Source organism: Pseudophryne corroboree, chromosome 6 (assembly GCF_028390025.1).
Source record: "Pseudophryne corroboree isolate aPseCor3 chromosome 6, aPseCor3.hap2, whole genome shotgun sequence".
Lineage (NCBI taxonomy): Eukaryota > Metazoa > Chordata > Amphibia > Anura > Myobatrachidae > Pseudophryne > Pseudophryne corroboree.
The window spans coordinates 719,954,173-719,972,286 of NC_086449.1; the positions used below are offsets into that span (position 1 = coordinate 719,954,173).

General features: G+C 46.5%; 1 protein-coding gene across 4 annotated transcripts in view; it reads left to right on the forward strand.

Annotated features, from left to right (window-relative positions):
• CYFIP2 (cytoplasmic FMR1 interacting protein 2) overlaps nucleotides 1-18,114 on the forward strand; it is a 147,457-nt gene that overhangs the window by 16,859 nt on the left and 112,484 nt on the right. For 3 of the 4 annotated variants that reach the window (XM_063928384.1, XM_063928387.1, XM_063928385.1), the window contains exon 2: nucleotides 8,558-8,624. The exons of the other annotated variant lie outside the window; for it this stretch is intronic. The gene's annotated coding sequence lies outside the window, so the exon portion shown is untranslated. The remainder of the gene's footprint in view (nucleotides 1-8,557; nucleotides 8,625-18,114) is intronic. 4 annotated transcript variants of the gene reach the window in all.

The window sequence follows — 18,114 nt, forward strand, 5'->3', positions numbered from 1 at the left end:
AAATTAGTACCTGTCCAGGCGTCTCAAACACCGTCAGGGGCTGTAAAACGCCCATTTACCTCAGTCGGTCGACACAGACCCAGACACGGACACTGATTTCAGTGTCGACGGTGAAGAAACAAACGTATTTTCCTTTAGGGCCACACGTTAAGGGCAATGAAGGAGGTGTTACATATTTCTGATACTACAAGTACCACAAAAAAGGGTATTATGTGGGATGTGAAAAAACTACCTGTAGTTTTTCCTGAATCAGATAAATTAAATGAAGTGTGTGAGATGCGTGGGTTTCCCCCGATAGAAAATTATTGGCGGTATACCCTTTCCCGCCAGAAGTTAGGGCGCGTTGGGAAACACCCCTTAGGGTGGATAAGGCGCTCACATGCTTATCAGAACAAGTGGCGGTACCATCTACAGATAGGGCCGTACTTAAGGAGCCAGCTGATAGGAGGCTGGAAAATATCCTAAAAAGTATACACACACATGCTGGTGTTATACTGCGACCAGCGATCGCCTCAGCCTGGATGTGCAGAGCTGAGGTGGCTTGGTCGGATTCCCTGACTAAAAATATTGATACCCTTGACAGGGACAGTATTTTATTGACTATAAGAGCATTTAAAGGATGCATTTCTATATATGCGAGATGCGCAGAGGGATATTTGCACTCTGGCATCAAGAGTAAATGCGATGTCCATATCTGCAAGAAGATGTTTATGGACACGACAGTGGTCAGGTGATGCAGATTCCAAACGGCACAAAGATGTATTGCCGTATAAAGGGGAGGAATTATTTGGGGTCGGTCCATGGGACCTGGTGGCCACGGCAACTGCTGGAAAATCCACCGTTTTTTACCCTAAGTCACATCTCTGCAGAAAAAGACACCGTCTTTTCAGCCTCAGTCCTTTCATCCCTATAAGAGTCATATCTGCCCAGGGATAGAGGAAAGGGAAGAAGACTGCAGCAGGCAGCCCATTCCCAGGAACAGAAGCCCTCCACTTCTACCAAGTTCTCAGCATGACGCTGGGACCGTACAGGACCCCTGGATCCTACAAGTAGTATCCAAGGGGTACAGATTGGAATGTCGAGACGTTTCCCCCTCGCAGGTTCCTGTAGTCTGCTGTACCAATGTCTCCCTCCGACAGGGAGGCAGTATTGAAAACAATTCACAAGCTGTATTCCCAGCAGGTGATAATAAAATTACCCCTCCTACAAAGGGGTATTATTCCACACTATATGGTGGTACTGAAGCCAGAAGGCTAGGTGAGACCTATTCCTTATCTGAAATATTTGAACACTTACAAAGGTACAAATCCAGATGCAGTCACTCAGAGCAGTGATAGCGAACCGGGAAGAAGGGGACTATATGGTGTCCCGGGACATCAGGGATGCTTACCTCCATGTCCCAAAATTTGCCTTTCTCACCAAGGGTACCTCAAGTTCGTGGTACAGAACTGTCACTATCAGTTTCAGACGATGCCGTTGGATTGTCCAAGGCACCCCGGGTCCTTACCAAGGTAATGACCGAAATGAGGATTCGTCTTCAAAGAAAATGGACGACCTCCTGATAAGAACAAGGTCCAGAGAACAGTTGGAGGTCGGAGTAGCACTATCTCAAGTAGTTCTACGACAGCACGGGTGGATTCTAAATATTCCAAAACCGCAGTTGTTCCGACGACACGTCTGCTGGTCCTAGGGATGATTCTGGACACAGTCCAGAAAAAGGTGTTTCTCCCAGAGGAGAAAGCCAGGGAGTTATCCGAGCTAATCGGGATCCTCCTAAAACCAGGAAAAGTGTCAGTGCATCATTGCACAAGAGTCCTGGTAAAAATGGTGGCTTATTACGAAGCGATTCCATTCGGCAGATTTCACGCAAGAACTCTTCAGTGGGATCTGCTGGACAAATGGTCCGGATCGCATCTTCAGATGCATCAGCGGATAACCCTATATCCAAGGACAAGGGTGTCTCTCCTGTGGTGATTACAGAGTGCTCATCTTCTAGAGGGCCGTAGATTCGGCATTCAGGATTGGATGCTGGTGACCACGGAGGCCAGCCTGAGAGGCTGGGGAGCAGTCACACAGGGAAAAAATTTCCAGGGAGTGTGATCAAGTCTGGAGAATTCTCCCCACATAAATATACTGGAGCTAAGAGCAAATTTATAATGCTCTAAGCTTAGCAAGACCTCTGCTTCAAGGTCAGCCGGTATTGATCCAGTGGGATAACATCACGGCAGTCGCCCACGTAAACAGAAAGGGCGGCACAAGAAGCAGGAGGGCAGTGGCAAAACTGCAAGGATTTTTCGCTAGGCGGAAAATCATGTGATAGCACTGTCAGCAGTGTTCATTCCGGGAGTGGACGACTGGGAAGCAGACTTCCTCAGCAGGCACGACCTCCACCCGGGAGAGTGGGAACTTCATCGGGAAGTTTTCCGCATGATTGTGAACCGTTGGGAAAGACCAAAGGTGGACATGATGGCGTCCCGCCCGAACAAAAAACGGGACAGGTATTGCGCCAGGTCACGAGACCTTCAGGCGATAGCTGTGGACGTCCTGGTAACACCGTGGGTGTAACAGTCGGTGTAGGTGTTCCCTCCTCTGCTTCTCATAACCAAGGTATTGAGAATTATAAGACGTAGAGGAGTAAGAACTATACTCGTGGCTCCGGATTGGCCAAGAGGGACTTGGTACCCGGAACTTCAAGAGATGCTCACAGAGGACTAATGGCCTCGGGAGCTAAGAAGGGACTTGCTTCAGCAAGTACCATGTCTGTTCCAAGACTTACCGCGGCTGCGTTTGACGGCATGGCGGTTGAACGCCGGATCCTAAGGGAAAAGGCATTTCGGAAGAGGTCATACCTACCCTGGTCAAAGCCAGGAAGGAGGTGACCGCACAACGTTATCACCACATGTGGTGAAAATATGTTGCGTGGGTGAGGCCAGGAAGGCCCCACGAAGAAATGTCAACTAGGTCGATTTCTGCACTTCCTGCAAACAGGAGTGTCTATGAGCCTCAAATTGGGGTCCATTAAGGTTCAAGTTTCGGCCCTGTAGATTTTCTTCCAGAAAGAATTGGCTTCGGTTCCTGAAGTCCAGAAGTTTGTCAAGGGAGTATTGCATATACAGCCCCTTTTGTGCCTCCAGTGGCACCGTGGGATCTCAACGTAGTGTTGGGATTCCTCAAATCATATTGGTTTGAACCGCTCAAATCTGTGGATTTGAAATATCTCACATGGAAAGTGACCATGCTGTTGGCCCTGGCCTCGGCCAGGCGATTGTCAGAATTGGCGGCTTTGTCTTACAAAAGCCCATATTTAATTTTCCATTCGGACAGGGCAGAACTGCGGACTTGTCCCCAGTTTCTTCCTAAGGTGGTGTCAGCGTTTCACCTGAAACAACCTATTGTGGTGCCTGCGGCTACTAGGGACTTGGAGGACTCCAAGTTGCTAGACGTTGTCAGGGCCCTGAAAATATATATATATATATATATATATAATTCCAGGACGGCTGGAGTCAGAAAGTCTGACTTGCTGTTTATATTGTATGCACCCAAAAAGCTGGGTGCTCCTGCTTCTAAGCAGACTATTGCTCGTTGGATTTGTGGTACAATTCAGCTTGCACATTCTGTGGCAGGCCTGCCACAGCCAAAATCTGTAAATGCCCATTCCACAAGGAAGGTGGGCTCATCTTGGGCGGCTGCCCGAGGGGTCTCGGCTTTACAACTTTGCCGAGCAGCTACGTGGTCAGGGGGGAACACGTTTGTAAAATTCTACAAATTTGATACCCTGGCTGAGGAGGACCTGGAGTTTCTCTTATTCGGTGCTGCAGAGTCATCCGCACTCTCCCGCCCGTTTGGGAGCTTTGGTATAATCCCCATGGTCCTGACGGAGTCCCCAGCATCCACTAGGACGTTAGAGAAAATAAGATTTTACTTACCGATAAATCTATTTCTCGTAGTCCGTAGTGGATGCTGGGCGCCCATCCCAAGTGCGGATTGTCTGCATTACTTGTACATAATTATTGTTACAAAAATCGGGTTGTTATTGTTGTGGGCCATCTTTTCAGAGGCTCCTTCGTTGTTATCATACTGTTAACTGGGTTCAAATCACAGGTTGTACGGTGTGATTGGTGTGGCTGGTATGAGTCTTACCCGGGATTCAAGATCCTTCCTTATTGTGTACGCTCGTCCGGGCACAGTACCTAACTGAGGCTTGGAGGAGGGTCATAGGGGGAGGAGCCAGTACACACCATGTGATCCTAAAAGCTTACTTTTTGTGCCCTGTCTCCTGCGGAGCCGCTAATCCCCATGGTCCTGACGGAGTCCCCAGCATCCACTACGGACTACGAGAAATAGATTTATCGGTAAGTAAAATCTTATTATAACTTTACCATTGCCACTTAGCATTGGCCCATACTGTAAGCTGGTGGCATAATAGTAAATTGATACACACTGCGCAGTGTCTGTTGCTCATTTTATTCAAACTATGCAGGAGGTACAGTACTTTGCACTGAAGGTGATATACCTGTAGGGGGTGGGATGAAGGGCTGAGATAGTGCATGGTGACACATGGGTACACTTTGGCATTTAGCGTTACACTCCTTTTGAGTAGGTGACATTGGATATACTTCTGGAACAGCATTTCATGTAACAATATGCTTCTGGTATCCTACACACTGAGATAACAACATGTAATATGGGATCAACTTCTGGCATGACAGATCTCGTGATAAGGTGATATATAAGATAAGTGTCGCTACACACTGTGATAAGGGGATATATAGGATAAGTGTTTCTGCACACTGTGATAAGGTGATATATAAGATAAGTGTCGCTGCACACTGATAAGGTTATATATAGGATAAGTGTCGCTGCACACTGTGATAAGGTGATATATAGGATAAGTGTCGCTGCACACTGTGATAAGGTGATATAAAGGATAAGTGTTGCTGCACACTGTGATAAGGTGATATATAGGATAAGTGTCGCTGCACACTGTGATAAGGTGATATATAGGATAAGTGTGACTGCACTCTGAGATAAGGTGATATATAAGATAAGTGTCACTGCACTCCCTGATAAGGTGACATATAAGATAAGTGTCACTGCACTCTGTGATAAGGTGATATATAGGATAAGTGTCGCTGCACACTGTGATAAGGTGATATATAAGATAAGTGTCGCTGCACACTGATAAGGTGATATATAGGATAAGTGTCGCTGCACACTGTGATAAGGTGATATATAAGATAAGTGTCGCTACACTCTGTGATAAGGTGATATATAGGATAAGTGTCGCTGCACTCTGTGATAAGGTGATATATAAGTGTCACTGCACGCCCTGATAAGGTGACATATAAGATAAGTGTAACTGCACACTGTGATAAGGTGATATATAAGATAAGTGTCGCTGCACACTGATAAGGTGATATATAGGATAAGTGTCGCTGCACACTGTGATAAGGTGATATATAAGATAAGTGTCGCTGCACTCTGTGATAAGGTTATATATAGGATAAGTGTGACTGCACTCTGTGATAAGGTGATATATAAGTGTCACTGCACGCCCTGATAAGGTGACATATAAGATAAGTGTAACTGCACTCTGTGATAAGGTGATATATAGCAGTGGTTCCCAACCTCGGTCCTCAAGTAACCCCAACAGTTCATGTTTTCCAGGTCTCCTCACAGGATTGAAAGTGGAATCATTTGCTCCACCTGTGGGTCTTTTAAAATGTGTCAGTGAATAATGAATACACCTTTTCAACTGCTCGGTGACCTGCAAAACATGAACTGTTGGGGGTACTTGAGGACCGAGGTTGAGAACCACTGATATATAGGATAAGTGTTGCAGCACTCTGTGATAAGGTGATATATAGGATAAGTGTCACTCCACACACTGATAAGGTGATATATATATGATAAGTGTCGCTGCACACTGTGATAAGGTGATATATAAGTTAAGTGTTGCTGCACACTGGGCCTAATTCAGACCTGATTGCTAAGCTGCGTTTTCGTACACCGGGTGATCAGGTCTAAACTGCGCATGCGTATGCACCGCAGTGCGCAGGCTCGTCGCACGGGTACAAAGCGGATCGCCGCTCAGCGATGGGTTTGTGCGAAGAATCTATTCGCACGGCCGTTCGCAAGGAGATTGACGGGAAGAAGCCGTTTGTGGGTGTCAATTGACCGTTTTCTGGGAGTGGTTGGAAAAACGCAGGCATGTCCATGCGTTTGCAGGGAGGGTTCCTGACGTCAATTCCGGTGCCGGACAGGCTGATGTGATCGCAGCGGCTGAGTAAGTCCTGGGCTGCGCAGAGACTGCACAAAATCTGTTTGTACAGCTCTACTACACATGCTTTCGCACACTTGCAAAGCGAAAATACACTCCCCCATGGGCGGTGACTTTGCGAACGCAGGACTGCAAAAAAACCCTAGCGAGCGAATAGGTCTGAATTAGGCCCACTGTGATAAGGTGATATATAAGATAAGTGTTGCTGCACAATGTGATAAGGTGATATATAAGATAAGTGTTGCTGCACAATGTGATAAGGTGATATATAAGATAAGTGTCGCTGCACAATGTGATAAGGTGATATATAAGATAAGTGTCGCTGCACAATGTGATAAGGTGATATATAAGATAAGTGTCGCTGCACAATGTGATAAGGTGATATATAAGATAAGTGTTGCTGCACAATGTGATAAGGTGATATATAAGATAAGTGTTGCTGCACAATGTGATATGGTGATATATAAGATAAGTGTTGCTGCACAATGTGATAAGGTGATATATAAGATAAGTGTTGCTGCACAATGTGATAAGGTGATATATAAGATAAGTGTCGCTGCACACTGTGATAAGGTGATACATAGGATAAGTGTCGCTACACACTGTGATAAAGTGATACATAGGATAAGTGTCGCTATACACTGTGATAAGGTGATACATAGGATAAGTGTCGCTGTACACTGTGATAAGGTGATATATATGAAAAGTGTCACTGCACTCTGTGATAAGGTGATATACAGGATAAGTGTCAATGCACTCGGTGATTAGGCAATATACTGTATATGATAAATGTCACTGCACTCTGTGATAAGATGATATATAAGATAAGTGTGACTGCACTCCATGATAAGGTGATACACAGAAGGGAGATCTGCCACTGTACTCCATGTAATAGTGTGAAATAAAGAAGTTAGATTTGGCACTGTGCCCATGTATGAAAATTATATACAGGGGAGGTTTTGCCATTACACTTGGTGTGATAACGTGATACACAGAAGTGAGATGTGGCATGCAATAATGTAATACACGAGGGTAGATTTGTCACTGTACCCTATGTGTAAACATGATACATAGAAGTGAGATTTGGCACTGGCCCCATGTAATAAGGTGATACACGGGGGGAGGTTTCGCCATAGCACCCGATGTGATAACGTGATACACAGAAGTGAGATTTGGCACTGTGCCCCATGTAATAAGATGATACACAGGGGGAGGTTTCTCCATAACACCCAATGTGATAACGTGATACACAGAAGTGAGATTTGGCACTGTGCCCCATTCAGTAAGATAAAACACGGGGGGTAAATTTGCCACTGTACCCTATGTGATAACGTGATACACAGAAGTGAGATTTGCCACTGTGCCCCATGTGATAAGATGATACACAGCAGGGAGTTTGACATTACACCCCTTGCAATGAGTTGATTTCCAGGAGAAAGCATTCGTATTACACCCCACATCAAACAGTGAAACACAGGAGCGAGGTTTGGCGCTGAATCCTTTGAAATGAATTGATACTCAGTAGAGAAGTTTGGCCACTCACCCCATGTGATAAGCAGATACACAATAAAGAGGATTATCATTACATCCTACAGTATTAAAAGGTGATACATTTGCACCCTTTGTGACAATATGATACACAATAAATAGATTTGCACAACATTTTTTGCAATTAGGTTTTACAAGGAGCAAGGCTGACACTGCACCCTGAGACGATAAATACAGTACAAGGGGGCTTGATACGTATTGCTTCCACTGTGATAAAATAATAAATAGGAGAAAGATACGGCACTGCACACAGAATATTACAGATCTTTCCTAGGGACATGCAGTATGTATTTGCTTAAATATCTAACATTTAAAACACTATCTGTATGGTTTTTGAGATTTCAGTAGTATATATCGCAAGATGTAGAAGAGTGGGGGTAATTCCAAGTTGATCGCAGCAGGAAATTTTTTAGCAGTTGGGCAAAACCATGTGCACTGCAGGGGGGCAGATATAACATTTGCAGAGAGAGTTAGATTTGGGTGGGTTATATTGTTTCTGTGCAGGGTAAATACTGGCTGCTTTATTTTTATACTGCAATTTAGATTGCAGATTGAACTCACCACACCCAAATCTAACTCTCTCTGCACATGTTATATCTGCCTCCCCTGCAGTGCACATGGTTTTGCCCAACTGCTAAAAAATTTCCTGCTGCGATCAACTTGGAATTACCCCCAGTGTGTAGTAAATCACTTGTAACAGGAGGCTGTATTGTCTTGTACCTTTCACAGAAACCGATGATCCTTCCCTTGTGAAGAAAACTGAAAGAATACCCTGTATCCATAACTATTTCTTCAGGTAAAGTTCAATCTAACCTCTGAAATCATTAAAGATCATTAGCTGGTAACAATACATGTAAACACAGAAATGTATAAATAGTTTTTTTTCAGGCTTTTAAGCCATCTGTTAAGCTCATTGTCATGGCAACGTGAAATAATGTCTTTCTCTGAAAGAACCTCACACTGAGGCACTTTCCTGGTTACCAGTGGGATTAAGCTTAGTCACATAACAGCTATTTAGTAAGAATGATTGAAAAGACACTTTAAAGACAAATTATCCATAGAATTGCCAGGTCATCCATTCAGTCCTACAAATGCAGTATTCACAAGATGCATGGGAGTATGCTGCATAGTCAGAAATGCAGGAATGCACCATGCATTTGAATAGACTGAAATGCATCCAGCATGTGTCTTCTAGATATGTCCAGTTTCAAATGTCCTGGCAGCCATAGCTAGATGCAATTTTCAATAATATGGTTGAACTCTCGCCATATGCCTACGACACAGTGTAAAGAAATAGGTGAGATGCATCCTATTCACAACTGATTGGAAACACACAAAGATCTGTATATTCATTGTAGTTATATATAGTCTGCATAAAAATGCTAGATACGCCCGTATCCGGCCTTGCGTATTGCTCATAATCAGACCCATAATCTTTACCAAGATAAAGACATTGGGGGTGATTCAGACATTAACACAATAAAGACTGCGACTTTTGTCCCAGCCGCTTCTGCATCTTTATGCTGATTCTGCATCAATAGACGCCCACCGGCCGCGATGCAGATCCCACGCTGAGCGCACAATGGCGCACCATTGATCAGACATCACCCGCACCATCGAACATTGGTTGCTCAGAATGCCCGACGAAACATAGGCGCTGATGCCAGTGGAACTGCGTCTTTCAACGCAGTCCCTGACACTAACATGCCCCCAACACACCTGCCACTGCTAGCCACTACCCCAGTCACCACGCAGGAACACCCGCCATGGATCTTCTTACAAGTCGGATTTGCATCTCCCGGCAGTAAAATCTGTTTTGCTTATGTCAATCTCTGACTCTCATTGACATATAATTATTTCAGTATTATTACTTTATTAAATTGCTAGATGCTAATAGCTACAGTGTCATCACCATGTTGTTATAAAAACGCTGCAAAAACACAGAAAGACATGCATTGGTGGAGGGGCTGCTGGAGGGGCCCCAGTTTCTACTCTTCCCCACTATGCACTGTGCCAGAGTCTTTGTTCTCGAGTGTCCAGCGTCATCTTCCCAAATATCACTGGTATGATGGCACTGGCCGGGGAGGAGAGACCTGCCTCCTAAAACTGTTCTACTGTGAGGCGTAATCTGCATTGGGGGTACTATTGTGTGACCACACCCATCCTTGTGAGACCACACCCCTTTTTGTTTTGCAACCAGGGGGGTGCCTAATCCCTTGCACTGGTCCTGGCTTTGCTTAATGAGGGGAGGATGAGTTCCACCACCACCCCAAGACCACTTTGAGCACTGCCAGGTACAATGTATAAATACAGACATTTTTGTGCACTTGAACAAGGGGATATTTTAGCCTGAAACATCTGCTTCTTCAGTTACTGTTTGCCTGCTTTAATGAAAAAGAAAAAAAAAAAAACTATATTGAGTATGTTTTGGTGCAACAATGCACTGGCATGTAGACTTACTTTTATGACAGAAGAACCTTCCATTCCTGTGAGCTTGTGTAACAGATTGTAACCAGGACAGCCAAGAACGGGTGAAGGGGGCATGGCGGAATGGCAGGAGAAATGGCAGCACCTCCTAAACACCCTCTCTCTGGAAGAATAGCTTTCTCAATGCTGGGAGTCACTTAGTGGGCAGCGTTGAACATTTGTCCTCCCCAGCGATGGCCGGGGCGGCTGCGTGATGTCACACACAGCCGTTTCGATAGAGAAAATGGTGGCGGTGCAGCTGCATATGCAGGGGGCATCTGCTATTTTCTGTTCAGCTATGCGATTGTAAATAGATTGCGATCGCAATGCTGGGCGGGACTTGGGGGGTTATTCAGGTTGGGTTGCAGATTTGCTAAAAAGCAGAATCTGCCAATCCTTTCTTTCGCATGCTGAATTTCCTGCCCAGTGGTTCATAAACTTTTCTCTTACGTCCTAGAGGATGCTGGGGACTCCAAAAGGACCATGGGGTATAGACGGGATCCGCAGGAGTTTGGGCACACTAAAAAGACTTAAAACTTGGTGTGAACTGGCTCCTCCCTCTATGCCCCTCCTCCAGACCTCAGTTAGACTTTGTGCCCAGGAGTGACTGGACACACACTAGGGGAGCTCTACTGAGTTTCTCTAGAAAAAGACTTTTGTTAGGTTTTTTATTTTCAGGGAGCCCTGCTGGCTACAGGCTCCCTGCAGCGTGGGAGTGAGGGGAGAGAAGCAGGACCTACTTCTGTGAGTTTCAAGGCTCTGCTTCTCGGCTACTGGACACCATTAGCTCCAGAGGGTTCGATCACTTGGTGCGCCTAGCTGCTTGTTCCCGGAGCCACGCCGTCACCCCCTCACAGAAGCCAGAAGGCAGAAGTCGGGTGAGTATGAGAAGATCAGAAGACTTCAGGACGGCAGAAGACTTCAGTGACGGAAGGTAAAGCACAGCTGTAACGCTGTGCTCCATGCTCCCACACACATATCACCAACGGTTGTCACTGGGTGCAGGGCGCTGGGGGGGGGGGGGGGGGGGCGCCCTGGGAGGCATGTTACTGAATTTTGTAAGGGCGGCATATGATTGTGGGTGCCTTTTACAGACCCCCGCCGGCATTTTACATGAGTTTGAATTTGGCGGGCCGAAGCCTCCGGGAAGGGGGCGGAGCTTCGGTCCGCGGCTCACACGCGCCATTTTCTCCCTGCACCAGACGGAGGGAGAGACGCTGCCGGGACCTCCACGCTGATTTCAAGTAAAGGGGGCATCTCCAGAGGGGAGCCGCAGTGGGGTACCAGTCTTTTTGATAATAAGGCAGCGCTGGGTACATATATTCGTGTACCAATATACAGGCGCTGGGGTGTGAGCTGGCATACTCCCTCTGTCTCCTCTTCTGGGCTTCATTGTGGGCCTGTCACCTTGCTGGGACGGTTCTGTGTGGGCTGTGTGTCGGTACTACGTGTCGACATGTCGGAGCCTGAATGTTATTCACCAGAGGAGGTTATGGGAAGGGGGGATGCGGGGCTAGATGTAGCACTGTCGACGCAGCCGACTCATGATTTACCAGCACTCCTTAATACAATAAATTCCAATGTAGCTTCTTTATCTAAGAGGTTAGATAAGTCTGAGTCACAGACGCAGGTGTGGAAAAAGTCCATGGAGGAGGCTTTATCTCAGGTACAGACCCCATCCGGGTCCCATAAGAGGCCTTTTACTCAGGTGGGGGATACGGATACCGACACGGACTCTGATTCCGAGGTCGATTTCACTGAGGCTGCGTTACATCCACGATTAGTTAAGAGTATTCAGTACATGAGTGTGGCTATAAAGGATGTTTTGCAAATTTCTGATGAACCTGCGGTACAGGAAACAAGGATTTGCTTGTTCAAGGGAAAGAAACCTGAGGTGAAGTTTCCCCCCTCTCATGAAATGAATACTCTTTGTGAAAAGGCTTGGGCGTCGCCGGATAAGGAATGGCAGATTCCCAAGAGGATTTATATGGCGTATCCTTTCCCCTCTGATGACAGGGAAAAATGGGAGACATCTCCAACTGTTGATAAAGCTCTATCCCGTTTGTCTAAGAAGGTGGCGTTTCCGTCTCCTGACACGGCAGCTCTCAAGGATCCGGCGGATCGCAAGTTGGAGACGTGTCTGAAGTCCATTTTCGCTAATACGGGTGCATTGCTCAGACCTGCTGTGGCGTCGGTATGGGTGAGTAGTGCTATTGCTAAATGGGCTGAGAATTTAGCTAGTGACATGGATACTCTTGATAAAGATAATGTCCTTCTAACTCTCGGTTATATTAAGGACGCTGCGGATTACCTAAAGGACGCGGCAAGGGACATCTGTCTCTTGGGATCAAGGACCAATGCCATGTCGATATCTGCCAGGAGGGCCTTGTGGATCCATCAATGGAATGCTGATGCCGACTCCAAGAGGTCTATGGAAGCTCTACCCTTTAAAGGTACTGTCTTGTTTGGGGATGGCCTGGCGGACCTAGTCTCGACCGCGACTGCGGGTAAGTCCTCTTTTTTTCCTTATGTTCCCACACAACAGAAAAAGGCACCACATCAACAAATGCAGTCCTTTCGTCACAACAAATACAGGCGTGGGAAAGGTTCATCTTTCCTCGCCTCAAAGGGTAGAGGTCGGGGAGGAAAACTTCCTGCAGCCTCAGGCGCACAGGACCAGAAGTCCTCCCCGGCTGCTACCAAGTCCACCGCATGACGCTGGGGCTTCCTTGGGGGAGTCCGGACCGGTGGGGGGCCGTCTTCAGGTATTCAGCCAGGTCTGGATTCAATCAGACCTGGATCCTTGGGTGTTAGAAATCGTGTCTCAAGGATACAAACTGGAGTTTCAGGAGATGCCCCCTCACCGGTTCTTAATTTCGGCATTACCAGTGGTTCTTCCGGACAGGGAGGTGGTCCGGGCGGCGATTCAAAAATTGTGTCTACAGAAGGTCATTGTTCCCGTCCCTCCGTCCCAGCGGGGGGAGGGGTTCTACTCGAGCCTCTTTGTGGTACCGAAACCGGACGGTTCGGTCAGACCAATTCTAAATCTAAAATCCCTCAATCCATACTTGAAAGTCTTCAAGTTCAAGATGGAATCCCTTCGAGCGGTGATTGCCAGCCTGGAGGGGGGGGGATTTTATGGCATCAGTCGACATAAAGGATGCCTACTTACATGTGCCGATATATCCTCCACATCAGGCTTTCCTCAGGTTTGCTATACAGGATTCTCATTACCAATTTCAGACGTTGCCGTTTGGGCTTTCCACGGCTCCGAGGATTTTCACCAAGGTCATGGCAGAAATGATGGTTCTTCTTCGCAAACAAGGGGTTTCAATTATCCCGTACTTGGACGATCTCCTGAAAAAGGCGAGGTCCAAGGAACGGTTGCTGAGAGGTGTAGAGTTGTCACTATCGGTTCTGCGACAGCACGGTTGGGTGCTCAATTTGCCGAAATCCCAGTTGATTCCGACCACTCGGCTTCCTTTTCTGGGCATGATTCTGGACACGGAGTTACAGAAGGTATTCCTTCCAGAAGAAAAGGCTCGGGAACTGCAGACGATGGTCAGAGAACTTCTGAAGCCGACGAGTGTGTCGATCCATTATTGTACTCGGGTTCTGGGGAAGATGGTTGCGGCGTACGAAGCCATTCCATTTGGCAGATTTCACGCCCGCGTGTTTCAGTGGGACTTGCTGAGCAAATGGTACGGTTCTCATCTACACATTCACCGGAAGATAAGTCTATCTCCCAGAGCCAGAATTTCTCTCCTGTGGTGGCTACAAGCTCATCACCTCCTGGGGGGACGCCGATTCGGTATCCAGGATTGGGTACTTCTGACGACAGATGCAAGTCTCCGGGGCTGGGGCGCAGTCACCCAAGGAAGAAATTTCCAGGGAAAATGGTCGCTCCAGGAAGCCTGTCTCCACATAAATATTCTCGAGTTAAGAGCCATTTACAACGGCCTGCTCCAAGCAAGAAATCTTCTTCAGGATCGACCGGTCCTGGTACAGTCAGACAACATCACAGCGGTGGCCCATATAAACCGGCAAGGCGGAACGAGGAGCAGAGCGGCAATGGCGGAGGCCACAAAGATCCTTCACTGGGCGGAACAACACGTCAGCGCACTGTCAGCAGTTTTCCTACCGGGGGTGGACAACTGGGAAGCGGATTTCCTCAGCAGACACGACCTCCATCCGGGAGAGTGGGCTCTGCACCAAGAGGTATTTGCAGAAGTGACAAGACGCTGGGGAATTCCGTTGATAGACATGATGGCGTCTCGGCTCAACAAGAAGCTCCCGAGGTATTGTTCCAGATCAAGGGACCCACAAGCCACTGCAGTGGACGCCCTGGTGTCTCCGTGGGTCTTCCAGTCGGTGTATGTGTTCCCTCCACTTCCTCTCATTCCAAAGGTGCTGGGGATCATTAGTCGAGCAAGGGTTCAGGCGATTCTCGTCGTTCCAGATTGGCCAAGAAGGGCCTGGTACCCAGATCTTCAGGACTTGCTGGTGGAAGATCCTTGGCCGCTTCCTCTAAGAGAGGATCTGTTGTTGCAGGGTCCATGCGTGTTTCCAGACTTACCGCAGCTGCGTTTGACGGCATGGAGGTTGAGCGCCAGATCTTAGCTCGTAAGGGTATTCCCAGGGAAGTCATTCCAACTCTCATTAAGGCTAGGAAAGAGGTTACGGCGAAACACTATCACCGTATCTGGAGGAAGTATGTTTCCTGGTGTGAGCTTAAAAAGGCTCCTGCGGAGGATTTTCACTTGGGTCGTTTTCTCCACTTTTTACAGGCGGACGTAGATGCAGGCCTGAAATTGGGTTCCATCAAAGTGCAAATTTCAGCTTTGTCTATTTTCTTTCAAAAAGAGTTAGCTGCCCTCCCAGAGGTTCAGATCTTTGTGAAGGGTGTGATGCATATCAATCCGCCGTTTGTACCTCCTGTAGCTCCATAGGACCTCGATGTCGTCTTATGGTTTCTCATGTCTTCCTGGTTTGAACCTTTGCCTAAGGTTGAGTTGAAATTTCTCACTTGGAAGGTCGTTATGCTTTTGGCGCTGGCATCTGCCAGGCGAGTGTCGGAATTGGCAGCTTTATCGCATAAGAGCCCGTACTTGATTTTTCATTCGGATAGGGCGGAATTGAGGACTCGTCAACAATTTCTACCGAAGGTGGTTTCTTCATTTCACATTAACCAACCTATTGTGGTTCCGGTAGCTACGGAAGAGGTGGCGATTCCAAAATCTCTGGATGTTGTAAGAGCGTTAAAAGTATATGTTTCTAGGACAGCTGTTACTAGGAAAACTGAAGCGTTGTTTGTTTTGTATGCGGCCAACAAGATTGGTCATCCCGCTTCAAAACAGACTATTGCACGCTGGATTTGTAGTACGATCCAGCAGGCTCATTTTTCGGTAGGACTGCCGGTGCCGAAATCGGTTAAAGCCCATTCTACCAGGAAAGTGGGCTCATCTTGGGCGGCTGCCCGAGGTGTCTCGGCGCTACAGCTTTGCCGAGCAGCTACTTGGTCGGGTTCGAACACTTTTTCTAAGTTCTATAAGTTTGATACCCTGGCCGATGAGGACCTGGCGTTTGCTCAGTCGGTGCTGCAGAGTCGTCCGCACTCTCCCGCCCGTTCTGGAGCTTTGGTATAATCCCCATGGTCCTTTTGGAGTCCCTAGCATCCTCTAGGACGTAAGAGAAAACAGGATTTTGGTACTCACCGTTAAATCCTTTTCTCCTAGTCCGTAAAGGATGCTGGGCGCCCGTCCCAGTGCGGACTATTACTTGCACTGTGTTTTCTTACTGGTTAAGTTAGTTTGTACACGAGTTGTGTATTGGTTTGTTGCAGCTGGTTGCTGGAGTTTTATGCATACTGTTATTTGGTTTGGCGTTATTCCGGTTGTACGGTATGTTTATGGTGTAGGCTGGTAATTTGGTAGCCCTTAGTTAAAACAAAAATCTTTCCTTGTACTGTCCGTCTCTCCTGGGCACAGTTCCTATAACTGAGGTCTGGAGGAGGGGCATAGAGGGAGGAGCCAGTTCACACCCAGTTTTAAGTCTTTTTAGTGTGCCCAAGCTCCTGTGGATCCCGTCTATACCTCGTGGTCCTTTTGGAGTCCCCAGCATCCTCTACGGACTAGGAGAAAAGGATTTAACGGTGAGTACCAAAATCCTGTTTTTTCAATCATGACTCCCTAGAGTATCAGAATTTGTTTCACAGCACCCGTTGGCCAAAGTTCAGAAATTCAGAAAAAGGTATAAAATTACGTAAATTGTGTTATAATATGTCATCCTTAGGTTCAGTTATGTGGTGAGGGACTGATATTTTATTTTTGTATGTTTTGGACAGATAATTTATTTTTTGTAAATTATTTAAAAATGTAACTGGACCCTCTTTTGTTATTTTCCCATCAGATCACATTAAAATTGTTATAAAGGAGAAAATTATCTAAAAGCAATTACAGCGTAAGACCATTTTCTTACTGTGTAAGCTGCAGAACTAGGTGTCCTTTAGTTGCTTTTCATTTTACCCTTGTATGCCTTACTGCCATGTTTTGCTAATCGCACAGTATAACCTGTGTAGTGCGCCCAACATGGCTGCCTCGCCTGGTACTCTCTTGTGTAGAATAAACAATAGTTCTCCTAACTCTCCTAATATAGTTGTTATATCTTTTGAGAGAATTTATTAATAAAAATAAAGACAACTTCAAGCAAAATATATTTAAAAAATAAATGTCTAGTAAGTAAAATTTTGCCTGTTATTTGCAGTTTTTAATCATGGACTAACAAAAAAGATTCTTGGGGCTACTAACACGTTGGTAAGCCACGTAAAGCTTCCCATGGGTCAGTGGCGTCAAAGAGGGGGTGCGCCCCGCACCCGAGTGTCACCCGCTGAGGGGTGACACCAAAATGCCAGGTGCTGCACTGTGACATTACTGTACATGCAGCTCCCAGCTCCTGTCACTATGCAGGAGCCAGCACCACACACACTAGTCCTCGGGTGCAGCGCACAACCCCCGGGACACCCGGAGCGACAAAACGGAGATTCGGGCCACAAGACCACGCCCCTACCCATGAGACCACACCCCCTTTTTGCTCTTGCCGCGCGCACTACATTACCTCCTCCCTCCCATCTGCTCCAGGTGTCACCAGTGACGCCTCTAAATGCTTGTAGCAGCTGGTCGTAAGATCTACGTCTACAGCCCTGAGTGTTTGCTCATGTGACTTGTTGATTGTCATAGCGAAGCAGATGCTTACAGGAACTGCAGGGGCTTGGATTTAAAGGGAAAAAAATTGAATGGGGATAAGGGGTATATGTGGTATAAACACAGTCTCACCTGCACAACATCCCGTTAGAATCTTTGCCTCAATTGGATTCCTCTGCAGAGCAGTCACTTTAAGTCAGGTTCTGTTGTATAACCTGGGCAGAGTCAAGTTCTGAGTCAATAGATAAAACAGTGGGGGTAAAACTCTGCGCTTAGCCTCAACTAGTGACTAATGTTGTTGCCGCTCGGAGTGAATAAGGTATACCTCAAAAATACCTTCAAATTTTACGCTAGCGCAACAATAAATCCCAATATATGACAATTTTTCTTTCTAAAAATATTTTGTGTTTTATTACACAAATTCATTGAAAAAAGGTATGGGACAGCAATTTTATTTGCTATGTGGTCTTTATCACTTAATTTAAAAACATCCTAATACCGGTATACACCAATGAATAACAATTAAGTAGAAGTAACTCACATTGAACATTTAACATAAACACACGTATTTCTTTTTGGTACTGGAATACACTTTGTAGCGGTCTACTCCCAGACCATAAA